This window comes from Silene latifolia, chromosome 11, assembly GCF_048544455.1.
Source record: "Silene latifolia isolate original U9 population chromosome 11, ASM4854445v1, whole genome shotgun sequence".
NCBI classification, from domain to species: Eukaryota; Viridiplantae; Streptophyta; class Magnoliopsida; order Caryophyllales; family Caryophyllaceae; genus Silene; species Silene latifolia.
The window spans coordinates 190,881,473-190,898,252 of record NC_133536.1 but is presented as its reverse complement, the minus strand read 5'-3'; the positions used below and the strand labels follow the sequence as shown (position 1 = coordinate 190,898,252).

At 39.4% G+C, this 16,780-nt stretch overlaps 1 non-coding gene across 1 annotated transcript; it reads right to left on the bottom strand.

The window, feature by feature from the left end:
• Nucleotides 1-1,332: 1,332 nt before the first annotated feature.
• LOC141615486 (small nucleolar RNA R71) lies at nucleotides 1,333-1,440 on the bottom strand. The gene has a single exon (XR_012529906.1). It is a non-coding gene; the product is annotated as a small nucleolar RNA R71 (small nucleolar RNA).
• Nucleotides 1,441-16,780: the final 15,340 nt, after the last annotated feature.

Here is a 16,780-nt window from a genome sequence, read left to right as displayed (position 1 = left end):
AAGCTCAAGAACAAAAGAAAAGGAGATTTCTTTTGTGCCCATAAAACCGAAAACAACAATGTAAGAACATGATTTCTTCTCCTTTATTATATTGTTTGCATGCATAAAATCCACATTTAATTTTATGACAAATTATTTTTGACATATATGAATATGTTAGTATGTATATGAATCTACATTTCCTTCATCTACAGTTCTATAAGTCGAGAGACACGGAATCGAATTAGACTAAGCATGTGTTAGTAGAACGACCTAGTCATAACGAGAGTTCCCTAGGACCCGGTCTGTGGTTGACAATAAGGCCGAGAGGTGGTTGTCTTTAAGCCTAAATAATTGAAAATATTATTTATTTCAAGTTTAACATGAACATTTATATACAATTGCATGTGTGACACGTCTCTCCTAGACTCCTTTATCATATATATTTACATCGTTTTATTTGCTAGCTACCAAACCAATCAAACAAACAATCGTAATCGACCTTGATAGAAGTCTATTAATAGCATTTCATAGCGCAATTTCCGTCTCCTTGTGTTCGACCCCTCGAAATTCATTAATTTGTGTCTAGGGAATTTTATCTTTGAATAGGTGTGTGACAAAGGCTATCAAATTTTGGCGCCGTTGCCAGGGAGCACGGTTTTATTGCGTTTAGATGTGTTGATTTTTATCTTGTTTTCTTTGTCTTAAGGAACACTTGTTCCTTGAGACCATTGCTTACAAATTTCTTGAGATTGTTGTCCTATGCCCAGGTCTTCTCGTATTGGAGAAGCAAATTGCTTTCACCGAATTTCGAGCCCGAGAAAACCTTTCGTAGAAGACAACGTTTTTGGAATGAAATTAAAGAAGCTGCTTCTGCCGTGCAAATTGAAAGTGCAAGAAAGTCTTACTTAGACGATCTTAAAGCTTTTGAAGAGGAGGAAGTTTCTAGTTCATCATCTCCACCACCATCTCCAACCAAAAAGATGGTGAAAGTTTCCGATCATTCCAAGCCCACCATGGCTATTCTTCTGGCCGGTATCACTACTACTCAAATTACCGTCCCAGAGTTCGAGATCAAACCGGCTTTTATTAGCCTTGTGGAGAGGAAGCAATTTGGGGGAAGTCCTTTGGAGGATCCCAATTTACATGTTCAAAATTTTTGTGACTATTGCTCCATGATTCGGCAAATGGGTATCACTCAAGCCCAATTTAGGGAAATACTTTTCCCTTTCTCTTTGAATGACAAGGCAAAACTATGGATCAATAGTCTTGATCGCACCGCCATGGGAATCACCAATCGAAAAACACTGGCTCTTGCTTTCTATCAAAAGTTTTTCCACCGGATAAAACTCAAATCTAGAGGAGCCAAATCATGGGATTCCGTCAACAAGCTCTTGAGAGCTTATATGAAGCTTTGGAGAGGTACAAGGAGTTCCAAAGGTAATGCCCACATCATGGATTAGATGCTTGGTTCCTAGCCATAACATTCTACAATGGATGTTGTGCCAAGTCCCGAAGAATTCTTGATTCCTCCAACAATGGGCGGTTTGATCAAATTGACACGGATATTGCTCATGCCAAGATTGAATCCATGGCGATTCATGATGCCCAATATGTCAATTCCCGAAGTGTTGCACTCAAGGGTAAGGAGGAATCTTCCGATAATTCCGTTTTGTTGGCTCAAATTGCCTTAGTCCAACAACAATTGGCGGACCGAGATGCAAATGCTTCTCTTCAACAACTCAATGTCGTGTCCTCTACTAGTCAAATTGTTGTTTGTGACGGTTGCGGAGGTGCGGGGCATTACACCGCTCATTGACAAGCTACTATGGAGGAGGTATGTGCTTATAAAACTTTTAGACGAAGTTTATTTCCACCGGGTACATTTTCCAATACTTATAACCCGAAAACAAAATTTCACCCGAATTTGTCATATAAGAGCAACAATGTGCTAACCCTTCCACCACAAAATACATTTGTGCCCCAACCACAAAATAACTCCATCCCTCAACAACAAAGGTTTGTCAATCCACCGTGTTTTCAAAACCAACAACAAAGACCACCACAACAAAATTTTCAGCCAAACCAAGGTCCACCACCTCAAAATGCCCAACAAAATGACCAAGGGGGAAAACTTGAAGCCTTGGTGATGCAATTGGCTAAGGGTCAATCCAATTTGATGGCTCACATACAAAAGAGTGATAAAGCTCACACTACCGCTATCAAGATGCTAGAAAATCAAATGGCTCAATTAGCCGCATCTAGCTCTTCAAGGAAGACCGGCCAACTATCGCCCCAAGGTGCGGAACTATATGAAACCGTTAATGCTATTATTATGAGAAGTGGTAAGAGTTATGATGGGTCATCCCTGACTTTGGATGATGAAGTGGTTATTAAAAGGTCCAAGCTTGGGGGAGATGCTCAAAAGAAGGCTAGTAAAGAGCCTCCATTAAGATTCAGGTACCATTCCCTCAACGCCTAACAATGATAAGAGAAAGAGTAAGCTTAATACCAAAGAAAGTGAAGAGGCGATTTTTGGGAAGGAGATCTCTCCTATTGCTAAGGAAGATTATGTCGTTTTAAAGAAGGTGGATGATCATGTTGTAGTCGAGAAAGAGAAAGATGTGGAGGATGCTCCTCCAAAAAGAAGTTGTTCAAGTGCCATTTTCCCACCGTCTAGCTAAACACAAGGAGGAGAGTAAGTTTGGTAAGTTCTTGGAAGTTGTTAAGAATTTACAAGTTACCGTCCCATTTATTGAATTGCTTACCCAAGTCCCTTCTTATTGAAATTAACGAAAGAAATCTGATACGTGCAATTTATATAGACTATTTAACCTTTTATTGCACCCATTTCTATGCCTTTTGTATCGTTATGTATTGCAAAATGCCCCGAATTGGCTACTTTGTTTTGTTTTATCTAAATTGTAGAAATGAACCTGAAAGTAGTGGAACCGCGCCTTATTCGTCCTATTCAGCATGCATTATAAGGAGACGGGAATATTGGAGCAAGAGTCATACCTTGGAGTGCGTGAAGTAAGGATAAGGAAGCTGCCAAAGACGATTTAGAGGCTGACATGATGGACACCCACTCGATTGAGAGGATTTTTGGTTCGATCAAGTGGTTTGGCTAGAACAAGCGGTCGATTGAGTGATTTCATGAGCTCGATCGAAATGGCATTTAAGGGAGTTACTTGATCGAGAACTTTGTCTGCTCGATCGAGTACATTTTCTGGAGAAGACCTCGATCGAGTGGTTTGAAATCACTCGATCGAGAGGTTTACTAGTTTACACGGGTTGACTTAATCTGTGATAGGTTTAATTTTATTAATTTTTGCTCCCCTATATAAGGGAGTCGATATTAGGTTAATAAACATCATCTTCTTTACTTCTTATTTCTACTTTTACCTCTTGAACACTTCTCTTAATTACCTTTACTGCTTAATCTCTCAACCCTTTTGCTTTGCTTTTTGGATTGTTCTTTACGCCGGAATCTTGAGATTTTAATAATTCTTCTACTCTGAATCTTAATACTTTATTTGCAATAATTATTTGTTCTTTCATTATTACTTTTGCCCTAGTACAATTTATGCTTGATTGTTATCGTTTTATTATGCCTTTAATAAGCATGCTTGTTGTTATTATTGTTGACACCTCTAAGAACATGAGTAGCTAATTCTCTTTATGTTAGGACTAGGGAATCCATGGTAGGATTGAGACGATATAGCGAATAGGCTAGATAATTTACATGTGAGAATCTGTCCCAATAGCAATATAACTGTAGCACCAATTTAGTTGAGTGCACGCTTCTAATTTATATTAATCTGGTTAATTTTACTCATGGATCGGAAGATTGGAATAAACAGATCTGCTATGAACAGTAGACTACCCTAATGAGGACGGAAGTTAAGTAAGTGGACATCTAGTATAGAAAGTGGACCGGAAGGACCTTTCCCTTATCCTTCTCACATAGATTGTCTAGGCTATTTGCAACTGAGTCGATAGACTACCATGGTGAACCGAAATCCTGGCATACTTTCTCTTATTTGATCACTCTCATCGTATTTTCTCATTTTTATTGCTCTTACTTTATTTCTCTTCCCTTTAAACCTTTAGTAGTTTAGAAATCAAATTAAAAACCGCTATATTGTGACTTAGATAGACGGACCTTTAAACAGATATATTGCCTCCCCGTGGAGAATCGACCCTACTTATCACTAGCTTTCGTTAGTATATTTAGGTTTATTTTTGGTACACAAATGATTATATCAAATTTTGAGTCCGTTGCCGGGGAGGCAATAGCCCTATCTGCCTTTTTATTTCGTTTATTTTTATCCGTCTCAGGGAATGTTTATTCCTTGAGACAGTTCTCACTTATAAGGCTTGGTGTCGATTCAAGAAGCTAGTGAGGTCTCTTCCTTACCATGGATTTGATCAGTGGTTTTTATGAAACCAGTTCTACAATGGGTTGTATGATGACCACCATGCTATACTTGACGCCTCATCCAATGGTAGATTCCAAAAGAATATCGATGACGATAAGGGATGTGGCATTATTGAGGAGATGGCGAACCATTGTGTTGAGTATGGGAACCCGAGGGGCGGTATTCGGACGGTGCACTCGGTCGACAATGCAGCCGTGGCTCAGCTGGAAGCCATGAATGCTCGTTTTGATAGATTGGAAATGCAAGCTGCTGGTGATCAACAGACGGTTCATCTGTTGACCAGACAGGAAACTGTCAATTGTGAGAGATGTGGGAGCAATGACGGTCACACTGCTATTGGCTGTCTGACAGAAAAGGAAAAAGTCCTTGCCTTTCAGCAATATAGGCAAAGAGGAGGTTTCTATTACAATAACCAAGGGGAAGTCCATCCCAATTTGAGGTGGACCAGTCAGAATGTTCTTAATCCCACTCCTCCACCGCAGCAGCAACAACCCTATGTCCCTCCTCGTAAAGTTCAACAAGGCTTTGTAAAGCCTCCATATTTTCCACCGCCACATCAAGGAGCTTCCTCAAGTGGAGTTAGTGAATTGGGTGAGTTAAAGTCGATGATTCAATCATTGACTAAGCAGCTGCAAATGAGTGACCAACAAAAATAAGCATCCATTAAGTCACTTGAAACTCAAGTTGCTCAGTTGGCCGCGAGCCAATCCACGAGGAAACCAGGTCATTTACCGTCTCAATCCAAGAAGAACACACATGAGATGATAAATTTAATTAACCTGCGAAGTGGTCGTTCTTATGAAGGACTAAAATTGTCAGCTGTTGAGGACATTTCAGACCCGAGGAGTGTTACTATTGACGGTGAACAGTCATCTAATGCTGAAAACACGCTTAGCACGAAGAAAGTACTCGATAGACTGATTTCTGGTGGTCGATCGAGTAGAAATATTGATTGATCGAATGGAATTGGTGGTCGATCGAGTAAAGTGGATGTTCAAGGAATCGATCGAGAGGTTGAAACCACTCGATTGAGTGAAAATTCTGAAGAAACTGTTCGATCAAGTGGAATTGTGCCTCGATCGAACACTGTTGATATTGAAGAACTCGATCGAGAGGCTGAGAATGCTCGATCGAGTGAAAAGTCTCCGAAAGGCCTCGATCCAGAGGTAAAAAGGCTCGATCGAGCTAGGATGAGTTTGAACCCGCTGAGACATTAGAAGAAAGGAATAAAGGGCTCGAAATTCCCATCACTGTGCCCTTCCCAAGGCGACTGCAGAACAACAAGGCTAATCAACAATTCGGAAAATTTGCTGAGATCCTGAAAAGCCTTCATGTCAATGTTCCGTTCGCTAAGCCGCTTACCCAGGTACCCTCTTATATGAAATTCATGAAAGAAATTCTAACACATAAGAGGCACATAAATGATCATGAGACGGTAGCTTTAACTGAAGTAGGGACTGCCTTAGTCCAAAATAAGTTACCACCCAAACAGCCTGACTCGGGTAGCTTTTCAATTCCTTGTCACATAGGTACCCATTTGATTGATAACGCTCTGTACGATCTAGGTGCTAGCGTGAGCGTCTTACCCTTGTCTCTCGTTAAGAGACTCGGTTTGACCAAATTTAATTGCACTAACATGACCGTTCAGATGGCGACCGTAGTATATCACAACCATTAGGAGTTATAGAGGGCATACCTGTCAAGATCGGGAGATTCTTTATTCCCGTAGACTTTGTAGTGCTTGACATCCCCGAGGACACTCACACCTCTATCATTTTAGGGAGACCATTTTTATTCACTGCTCGTGTAATGATCGATGTCGGGGGGAAGACACTCACATTTCAGGTAGGAGATGAAGAATTGATTTTTCATCTGTCTAAATCTCGTAGGGCCCCCATGCAAACCCAACCTTGCAATGCCCTATCCTTTACTGACTCAGATATAGACACTCCAGCTGTGGATATTGAATATTGTGGTGCAATTGTAACCCCTCCGCCTCAGCCTGAGACCGAAAAGGAGGACCATTCTTCTGTTTTCCTTGCTGCAGGTACAGATAGATTGGATGATGGAGTTGTCAACGATCAAAGTGCATTTAAAGTCAATCAAAAGGATGGAGATGCCGATGTTGATGGGAAAGACAAGAGGAAGAAGAAAGTTCGTGCATACGTGGATGTCAACTATTCTCCTTCCACCAGTTCAAATTCAAACTCATGGCGATCGAAGAGGACGGTCCGAAATGCTGAAGGGACCTCCTCCAGTCAGAAGCCCTCTTGTGGGCTGTTGAAATGTTTTGGGCAGTAAGCGGGGAATGCCCCGTGTAACAATTTGTAAAATTTGAATTTCCGTTGGAGTTTTTTATTGCGTTTTTAGAACTGTTAGACATTATTTTAGTTAGCTTAGCAAGAACAGACTATAGACTACTTATTTTGTGATTTGGTATTGTCGGGATATATTTTTGCGTGTTTTTATGCAGGTTTGGGGAAATTATGTCGCCTTGGGATGAGCTATACGAGAAAACAACTCGATCGAGTACTTTTTTTACTCGATCTAGAGGAATGCCCAAGAATAGTGGTCGATCCAGTAGATTCAGTTACTCGATCAAAATGTCAAAAATGATGATTACTCGATCGAGAGGAAAGTTGTTAGATCGAGCAGAATTAAAGTCATAGTTCTCAATCGAGGGGTTTTAAATTACTCGATCGAGAGAAATTGCTTATAACACGCAAGAAGTTCCTTTTCTTCCTCTTATTTTCATTCTAACTTAATTTTCCTCCTTGTTGCGATAGTTTGTGCGAAAATCCCTCATTCTCTCCATTAATCTTCCCTTAATACCAAATCTAACACCCACATTATCTTCCTTGCTATTAAATCGACAAAAGCCCTCAATTTTCCCCTTTAAATTCGTTGTGTTGCTTCTAATTTTGGGAATTAGGGTTTTGCGGGTTTTCTATTCGAAATCCGTCGTTTGCATCAATTCTTGTCGATTTTATTGCTTAATTGTTGTGGGTAATGATCAAGTAAGTACTCCCTACACTCCTTTGTTGTTAATTGCTTGTTTTTCGACTTAATTGAAGGATTAGGGTTTGATTTTTTGAAATTATTTTCGAAAATCCCTCTGAAATTAGGGGATTTCGAGTTTTCTTTTTTAATTGATTGTATTTCCCCATTGCTTTCTTGATTAGGATGGAAAGTAGTACACTACCTTCATCTAGTTCGACTGCTTCCCCATCCACGACTGAGACGGTGGTCCCTGCTGTTACCACCGTCACTCCGACTATTAGCACTACTGTTTCTCCTGCTGTTGCTAGCTACGTTTATGTTAGTGCTAGCTATGCCTCCGCTGTTTATGCCACTGTCAGTGTTGCTACCATTTCTGCTAGCACTACTGCTAGCTCTTTTGCTGCCTCTACTAGCACAGCCACTGCTTCCACTTCTGGTACCGTGTTTACTCCGATGATGACCCCTACTGTGTCGTCACCAGCTGTCACAGCTGCCTACCGGGCTGCCTTAGTATCTCACTCCGCTTCTGGACGAGCTTCTTCTTCAGGTACTAGAGGACGGGGTCGCGGACGAGCCATACCCGTTGTTGGCCGAGTCACGATTCGTGTTGATGAGTCTCTTGACCCGCATCCCGATTACCCTGAAGTACCTTTTGTTAACGTTATACATCGTACTTGTTTTTATAATTTAGAAGGCTGTGATTTTGCTTTAACAAAGTTTTTGTGTCGTAAGTTGCTTGAGAGGTTAGGTATTTACGAGCCCGTAGTTGAGATATTGAACGGGACGGGGATGTCTGGACTGATTACCATGTGTGCCACAACCTATAAGGAGCTGACCCTCAAGTTTTCAGCTCCTTCACCTTTTCTGCTGGTGCCTACGCCACTAACCCGGGTACTTCTTGTGTTTCTTTCCTGTTGTTTAACTGGACCACGACCTGGACCCTAGCTGAGTTTGGCAGTAGGTTAGGTTTGTCTTCTACCGGTGACTCTGACCCTCCTAGGAAGGTCATCCGCATGTTGTGGAGGACCTTGGCACAAACCAGTTATGAGGAGCGCAAGCTCGCGCATGTCCACCTTCCCCTGGCCCGTTACTTCTTGCGTCTCATTGGTGGGACCATCTTTGGCCGTAAAGAACCGAACAATATGAACAACATTGAGTTGTCTATTCTTAGGGGCTATCTGAACATAGATAGCGAGGGACCCTTTGTGCTTAACATTGCTTATTTGACTGCTCAGTATTTTCACAATGTGGGGGCAGAAGACGACGGGCACCATTGTTTGTGGTGGTATAGCCACCTTTCTTGCCCGTTCTATCTTCCACGCCTTTTCTCGTGACATAGCACATATTGACACCGATAGGTACCTTGACCTTGCCATTATGCTGTCTATGTTTTGGCTTGCTTCTGACCAGCGGACTTGGAAGATTTGTGGTTCCTTGTCCGAGGTATTACCTTGCACCACCCTCCCCCGTCTTGTCCCTTTGCCTACTGTTAGGGGTAGGATACCTCCACCTCTACCCTTTTTCCATCTCACACTTGCTCCACCTCCTACCATGTCCGCTTCTAAGAAGCGGAAGAGACTTGAGACCGGAGAGGGATCCACACCTTCCACGGGCGGCCAGACTTCCACAGCCACTCCTACACCGATCCCTACTTTCACTCCTACTCCTGACACTACACAGCCGGTCTATACGGTTAATTTTGTTCCTCCTCCACCTTTTGAGGCGTTCGCGGTCCTTGACCAAGGGCGCCGTGACGGTTTGCTTCTTGAGCTTCTTACCAGGCAGGCTCGTATGGAGCGGGACATTGCACTTGCTTTGTTCCCTTTATACGAGTATCACATGAGGAGAGGACGTCCTATTCCTGAGGGCTAGCCACACCCTACTTTCTACCGGTACCCAGCTGAGGGGTACCCACAACCAGCCAGTGAAGAGGACACAGCTGCAGAGGATGCGAGGACCCGAGCTGAGGAGACGAGGAGGAGGGAGCAGGAGGTGGACCCAGATTTCACGGTGGTGGACGAGGAGGACGATGGTGATGAGTAGCTACTGGTCTACTCACTTCCCTTGTTTTCTAGCTGGTTTGAGGAAGTTCGTATTTTGTATGTACATTCTTGCTCTTTTGTTCATTTTTGTCTCTTTTTTATTTATTGTTTTTCACGCATTTATCGGTTGTTTTTACCCTTTTCCCGTATATATTTGCTGGTGTATGCTGGAGGACAACGAGGGCGTTGTCCGTTTTGTTTTGGAGAGGGTAATGCATCCCTTGAGTCTGCATTTTTGCATTGTTTTTGCATTCACGTTTACTTTTTCTGTTTGCATTGTATTTATTTATTTCACAAAAACATAAAAATCCAAAAAATTAGAAAATTTCAAAAAATATCAAAAAATATTCACGTTCCATTTTGCATATAGGTTGAGTTAGAACGGTAGATTTCCGTGATGATATTGCACTGTAACTTGTCATTTTTACTTGAGCCTTGCACTTAACTGATACTTAATAGCTTAGTCTTGCGCATATCTACGAGTTAATGTCAAAAATATAGCTGACTGTGTAGACTTGGCCTGATAAAGTGGCAACCTACTTTACAATTTCTGAGATTTACAGCCTTATAACTGGTGACATTCATGACCAGTTCATTAGGAATTGAGAGTAGTACTCCTTGTATAACATGTTTATCACTTTTGCACATTTATGAAATTCGATTTCTTGTCAAATGCATACATTCGGGTTTGTGGCCGGTGTCACATGAAGGGAGGTGCTTGCAAATTTTCCCTTCCTTTCTTTTTCACCCATTTAGGTCCACTTTAGCCAAATATAGCCTTTTTGACCCATTAGCTACACCCAAAATTTAGCCTGCCTTGTCAAGCTAGTTTAGTGTGACTTTTGTGGTATGTTCATCCTTCTGCGAGTTTGGCTCATTTTTATTGTTTGGATTTACTGAAGTAAGAAGAATGAGAAAGAAAAAGAATGAAACGTGTGAAAGAAAAAGAAAGATAAAAAATATAAAAAAATGCAAAAGAAAAGAAAGTCAGACGTGATGCAGAAGAAAGAAAAGAAAAAAAAATGAAAAAAATCGAGTTGTTTGAAAAAATGAGACCGTATTTAAAAAGGGAAGTTTGTGATGGTATCACTCCTCTGTTCTTATTTACATCTTTTCGAGGAGATAGTGTATTTGGTTAGTGAGTTGTGTGCCAATGAAGGGTACTTGTGCTCTATTTTCTAGTCAGCTGAGATTCGGATGGTCTTATTTGGTCTTGTTTAGGTACTAGCTTGACGCTTTACCTCAACATTTCCATAATCTATTTTGCCTTTTTTCACCTGTAGCCTCACTTTCCCATATCATTTGTAAGCCCTTGGCTGTGACGGACATTGTTGGTTGGAATGTATGCGTAGTACTTGAATCGTCTATCATTTTTGTTGCATGCATGTTATGTAGGTCGCAGTTTAGGTGAGGGACTGTTTCTCTTTCTCTCTAACACATATATTTCACCCTTTGCTTCATGAGAGAAGAGTGACCCCATGAGAGTCTGATTTTGTTGGTCTTGCAAGGTCGATAGGTCAGCTTTATTTATGGACATGATATAACTCGTTTGCGTATTGACTGTTGTAGCCATGACTGTTAGTTTTCGTTTGCATTAAATTGGTTCAAGTAGACAAGTTATAGCCAGCTCTGGGTTTTCTTTTCCATTCCATTTGTTTGTATTTAGTTACTCGAGGACGAGTAAAGGTTCGGTTTGGGGAGATTTGATACGTGCAATTTATATAGACTATTTAACCTTTTATTGCACGCATTTCTATGCCTTTTTGTATCGTTATGTATTGCAAAATGCCTCGAATTGGCTACTTTGTTTTGTTTTGTCTAAATTGCAGAAATGAACCTGAAAGTAGTGGAACCGCGCCTTATTCGTCCTATTCAGCATGCATTATAAGGAGACGGGAATATTGGAGCGAGAGTCATACCTTGGCGTGCATGAAGTAAGGACAAGGAAGCTGCCAAAGACGATTTTAGAGGCTGACATGATGGACACCCACTCGATCGAGAGGATTTTTGGTTCGATCGAGTGGTTTGGCTAGAACAAGCGGTCGATCGAGTGATTTCATGAGCTCGATCGAAATGGCATTTATGGGAGTTACTCGATCGAGAACTTTGATTGCTCGATCGAGTACATTTTCTGGAGAAGACCTCGATTGAATGGTTTGAAATCACTCGATCGAGAGGTTTACTAGTTTACACGGGTTGACTTAATCCATGATAGGTTTAATTTTGTTAATTTTCGCTCCCCTATAAAAGGGAGTTGAGATTAGGTTAATAAACATCATCTTCTTTACTTCTTATTTCTACTTTTACCTCTTGAACACTTCTTTTAATTACCTTTACTGCTTAATCTCTCAACCCTTTTGCTTTGCTTTTTGGATTGTTCTTTACGCCGGAATCTTGAGATTGTAATCATTCTTCTACTCTTAATCTTAATACTTTATTTGCATTAATTCCTTGTTCTTTCATTATTACTCTTGCCCTAGTAAAATTTATGCTTAATTGTTATCGTTTCATTATGCCTTTAATTAGCATGCTTGTTGTTATTATTGTTGACACCTCTAAGAACATGAGTAGCTAATTCTCTTTATGTTAAGACTAGGGAATTCATGGTAGGATTGAGACGATGTAGCGAATAGGCTAGATAATTTACATGTGAGAATATGTCCCCATTGCAATATAACTGTAACACCAATTTAGTTAAGTGCACGCTTCTAAATTATATTAATCTGGTTAATTTTACTCCTGGATCGGAAGATTGGAATAAACAGACCTGCTATGAATAGTAGACTACCCTAATGAGGACAGAAGTTAAGTTAGTGGAAATCTAGGATAGAAAGTGGACCGGAAGGACCTTTCCCTTATCCTTCTCACATAGATTGTCTAGGCTATTTGCAACTGAGTCGATAGACTACCATGGTGAACCAAAATCCTGGCATACTTTCTCTTATTTGATCACTCTCATCGTATTTTCTCATTTTTATTGCTCTTACTTTATTTCTCTTCCCTTTATACCTTTATTAGTTTAGAAATCAAATTAAAAACCCCCATATTGTGACTTAGATAGACGGACCTTTAGACAGATATCTTGCCTCCCTGTGGAGAATTGACCTTACTTATCACTAGCTTCCGTTAGTATATTTAGGTTTATTTTTGGTACACAAACGACAGTATCAAAATCCTCTCAAAGAAGCGATCCTTCAATGAGGTTAAGATCATTGCTTTCACTGAAGAGTGTAGTGCACTCTTACAAAATAAGTCTCCCCGAAAACTTAAGGACTCCGATAGCTATTCTATTCCTTGCACTATAGGCACATGTACCATTAATAAGGCCCTTTGTGACCTAGGAGCTAGTGTAAGCATGCCCTATTTCATTTGTGAAAAATATAACATGAGTGCTTTAAAATGCACTAATATCACTTTGCAAATGGCAGACCATTCTTTAAAGAAACCTTTAGGTGTCTTAGAAGATGTGCCCGTCAAAGTTGGCAAGTTTTTTATACCCGTTGACTTCCTCATACTTGATATGGTCGAGGACTCACAAACCCCAATTATATTGGGTAGGCCATTTTTGCACACCGCTGGTGCGTTAATCGATGTGAAAAATGGGAAGTTGACTTTAGAGGTGGGCAATGACCAGGTTACCTTTAGCAACAACAACACCATTAAGAGCCCAATGTTACAAGAGTCTTGGTATTTATTTAGCACTGTACCTTACTGATGGATCCGTTGGAGGAAGATATTAGTATTGATTGTTTTGTAGGTGACGATTCTAAGGGCACTAATGCTAAGAGTGCCAAAAGGAAAGGGTAATTTTCTTGGAAGAGCTTGAAATGGATGCGGAACGTGAAAGGAGCTATGAAAGGAAGCTCGAAAGGTGGCGAGCTCAAGGACGAAAATTGATCAAATGAGCTTCTTACGTCATGCAGGACGTTAAACCAACGCTTCTTGGGAGGCAACCCAACCTTTTATTTGCTATTGTTTTAATTTTTCGCAATTTAATGTTTTTCGTAAAATTTGGAATAAAATTTCTAGACTTAACGATGTTTATTTTTTTATTTATAGGTGAAGAATGAAGAAAATGAGACTCAAGGAGGATATTCACGCTTCCCCGTGCAAGAAACCTCATTCGGGGACGTAACTTTTAAAAACGAGATGGAATTAAGAAATACAAAGAAAAGTAAAAAAGCGGCCTAGAATCGGTCAACCCATTTCTTACCCACTACATATTGCCTTTTTCTTACCCTTGGCTTCTTTTACATACTTGCATTTGGGTGTTTTTTACTTGTAGTTTTGAAATGATTACCATATTAGATTGCGGGCACACTCTCATGTGTCGAGGATAGGTGAGTGCTACTCACATAAAAATCGTTTTACATAAAATGAGTGATGAGTGAATAGTGAGAGTCCAAAGTCAAAAAAGATCATGCAAGAGCCAAAAAGTTCATACATAGTAATTCATGCTACACCGTCATGTAAATCTCATCCATATTTTTGTATTATTCTTTATGGCTATGTTGTTTCGGATTTTGAATTATTATGCTGAGCTTGTTTAGGATATTGCAATCGATGGGATATGGTTTCTTGCTTGGGGACAAGCAAGAGTTTAGCTCGGGGAGTTTGATGTGTCCATTTTATATATGATTTTTACTCCCATTTTAGCTCTATTTTTACATAACATTTGCACTAATATTAGTGATTATGCGAGATAATTCCGTGTTCTAGTTGTATTTGCTTGTTTCGTTGTGTTTTGTAGAAAATTAAGCTTTTAGTAGCTTTTTCCCGTTAAATACCAAGCATACAAGTTCACGAGGCTAACAAGACCAAGCATGACCGCGGAAGGGTATTTTGGTAATTTCAAAGCCCGAGTAAGAAGCATGGAGTTTGGGTTCATGAACAAGTGAAGAATTGAATTTGGCCCAAGCAAAAGTCCAAGTCAAGCAAATGAAAAAGTCAAGCTTGGAGATGCTCTTAGGATGCCTAAATATGCCTTTAACCTGGTGTATTAAGGAGCATTTAACATAAACATTGGATCCCCTTGAGCAATTAATCAAGATTTGGAGACAATGTAGCCGGATTCACTCGGCCCCGATCGGGGTTTGCTTGCTCTAGGATTTTTACGTCATGTCCCTATTTCACTATAAATAGGCGCCTCAATCCGTCATTGTAGGATATCTTTTCTTACATCATTTTACACTCCTTATAGCCTTTTGCACACAAATTGTCTCTTAGTTTTCATTAGTTTACGTATTGTTAAGCATTTGGTTGCGCTAAACAATTTATATTTTGTTAAGCATTTGGTTATTATTTCAATATAGATATTATAATCCAAGTCATTTGGGTTTGTTACTCTTGTTCAAGTTCCAAATTCTTTTATTACAGTAATTTCGATCCTTGTTCATTTCATTATCGCATTCTTCATTATAGTTATGTCATAGTTTTCGTCATTATTATTAGCATTGCAACATTAGTTGGTTATTACATTTTATTAGCAAGTTATTATCTCCATAGTTTAATTCTAGCATTTCATATTACATTTCTCATCATTACTAATTTCACTTTTCATATGTTATCATTACTTAGTTTATTCATAATTTCTACAATTTCATTTAGTTATATTTTTATTATTATCATGTTTATTATATCATACATTGTTGTTAGTTTCATTTCCAACATGAGTGAGTAGTTCCATTTTTCTAGGGAATAGGAAAGCCCTGCACGATTAATATTTGTAAACGTTAATTTAGGTTGATGTAAAATTGTCTAATTGTTTCTATCACATGTTTGCATCGTCATGATTAATATTTGCTTAGTGGCCATATTCATCGATTAAGTTTGTTAATTCGTTCTATAAGTCGAGAGGCACGAAATCAAATTAGACTAAGCATGTGTTAGTAGGACGACCTAGTCATAACGAGAGTTCTCTAGGACCCGGTCTATAGTTGACAATAAGGCCGAGAGGTGATTGTCTTTAAGCCTAAACAATTGACAATGTTATTTATTCCAAGTTTAACATGAATATATATATACAATTTCATGCGTGACCCGACTCCCCCGGACTCCTTTATCATATATATTTATATCGTTTTATTTGGTAGCTACCAAACTAATCAAACAAACAATCGTAATCAACCTTGATAAAAGTCTATTCATAGCATTTCATGGCGCAATTTCCGTCTCTTTGTGTTCGACCCCTCGTATTACATTAATTTGTGCCTAGGGATATTTATCTTTGATTAGGTGTGCGACAAAGCCTTTCAATAAACCAATACCAAGAACACAATTGATGGTCAAAGAGCTCATCAAAACCAAAAGCTGTAAACATTGCTAAAGGTAAGCAACCATAAAAAAAGAAATTCAAAAAGATTTTTAACACTTAAACATGTATAATCATACCACCAGTTCCACATTACACACCAACACGAAAAATTGTTCCCAAATATTGATATAGTAAAAGCAAAAGAACCATCTAAAATATGAGAAACAAAGGTGAGACTTGGTACAACAATACATCCTCCTTAAAAAATATCAAGAGTTAAAAGCTTCTCCGAGACCCATATTGAAAAAAGATCGCCTCGGGAAACAAAGCCAAGATAGTGTACATCAGCCCTATGCAAAACATATCACAGTAGAGATAATAAGGCAAACAAAAAGAGTAAAACTCCCTTGAGAAACCATATATTACAATATGAAGAACACCAAGGAAGGCAAATGCATTACCATGATGCATTCTTACAAAACCAAACTCTAAATAAAACATAATACTAAATAGACTTCTCTCCCTTGAGATAGTTCAGACTACTCCCAAAGCAAAAGCCAACATTAAAGAGAGATTAAGGGGAGACAAAGTACAAAACATTTACAGACGGTTACTCTAGAGATCAAATTCTTTATGTTCAACCGCAAAAAACAGCAGACTGTCATTAAAAAAAATTTGAAAGAGAGAGGAGATAAAAGCAATAGTCATCAGGCCCTTGGGCGTTTGGAAGAAGTTGAAGCCGAATCAACTTCCTCCACATCTTCCACCTTCTCCTTTGACGAACCGGACTCTTTGCATTGTTCACATCAAGAAAACCAATTTTTTGGATAAAAAAGGTCGACGAATTAATAGAATTGGAACAAACAATATCCTTAGAAAGTGAAACTGTAACAGGTGCTGAACTAGTGACTGGAATAATGGCTAATGATAGTCACACACAACTAGTTCTTTAGTTTTTATCCTTGTCTAGATTGGATTCAATATGACCATGATCCAAGAGAGAGTTCTCAGAAATATGGGGTAAAAAAAAACATGAATTAAAATAGACTCATTAGTACACTTAA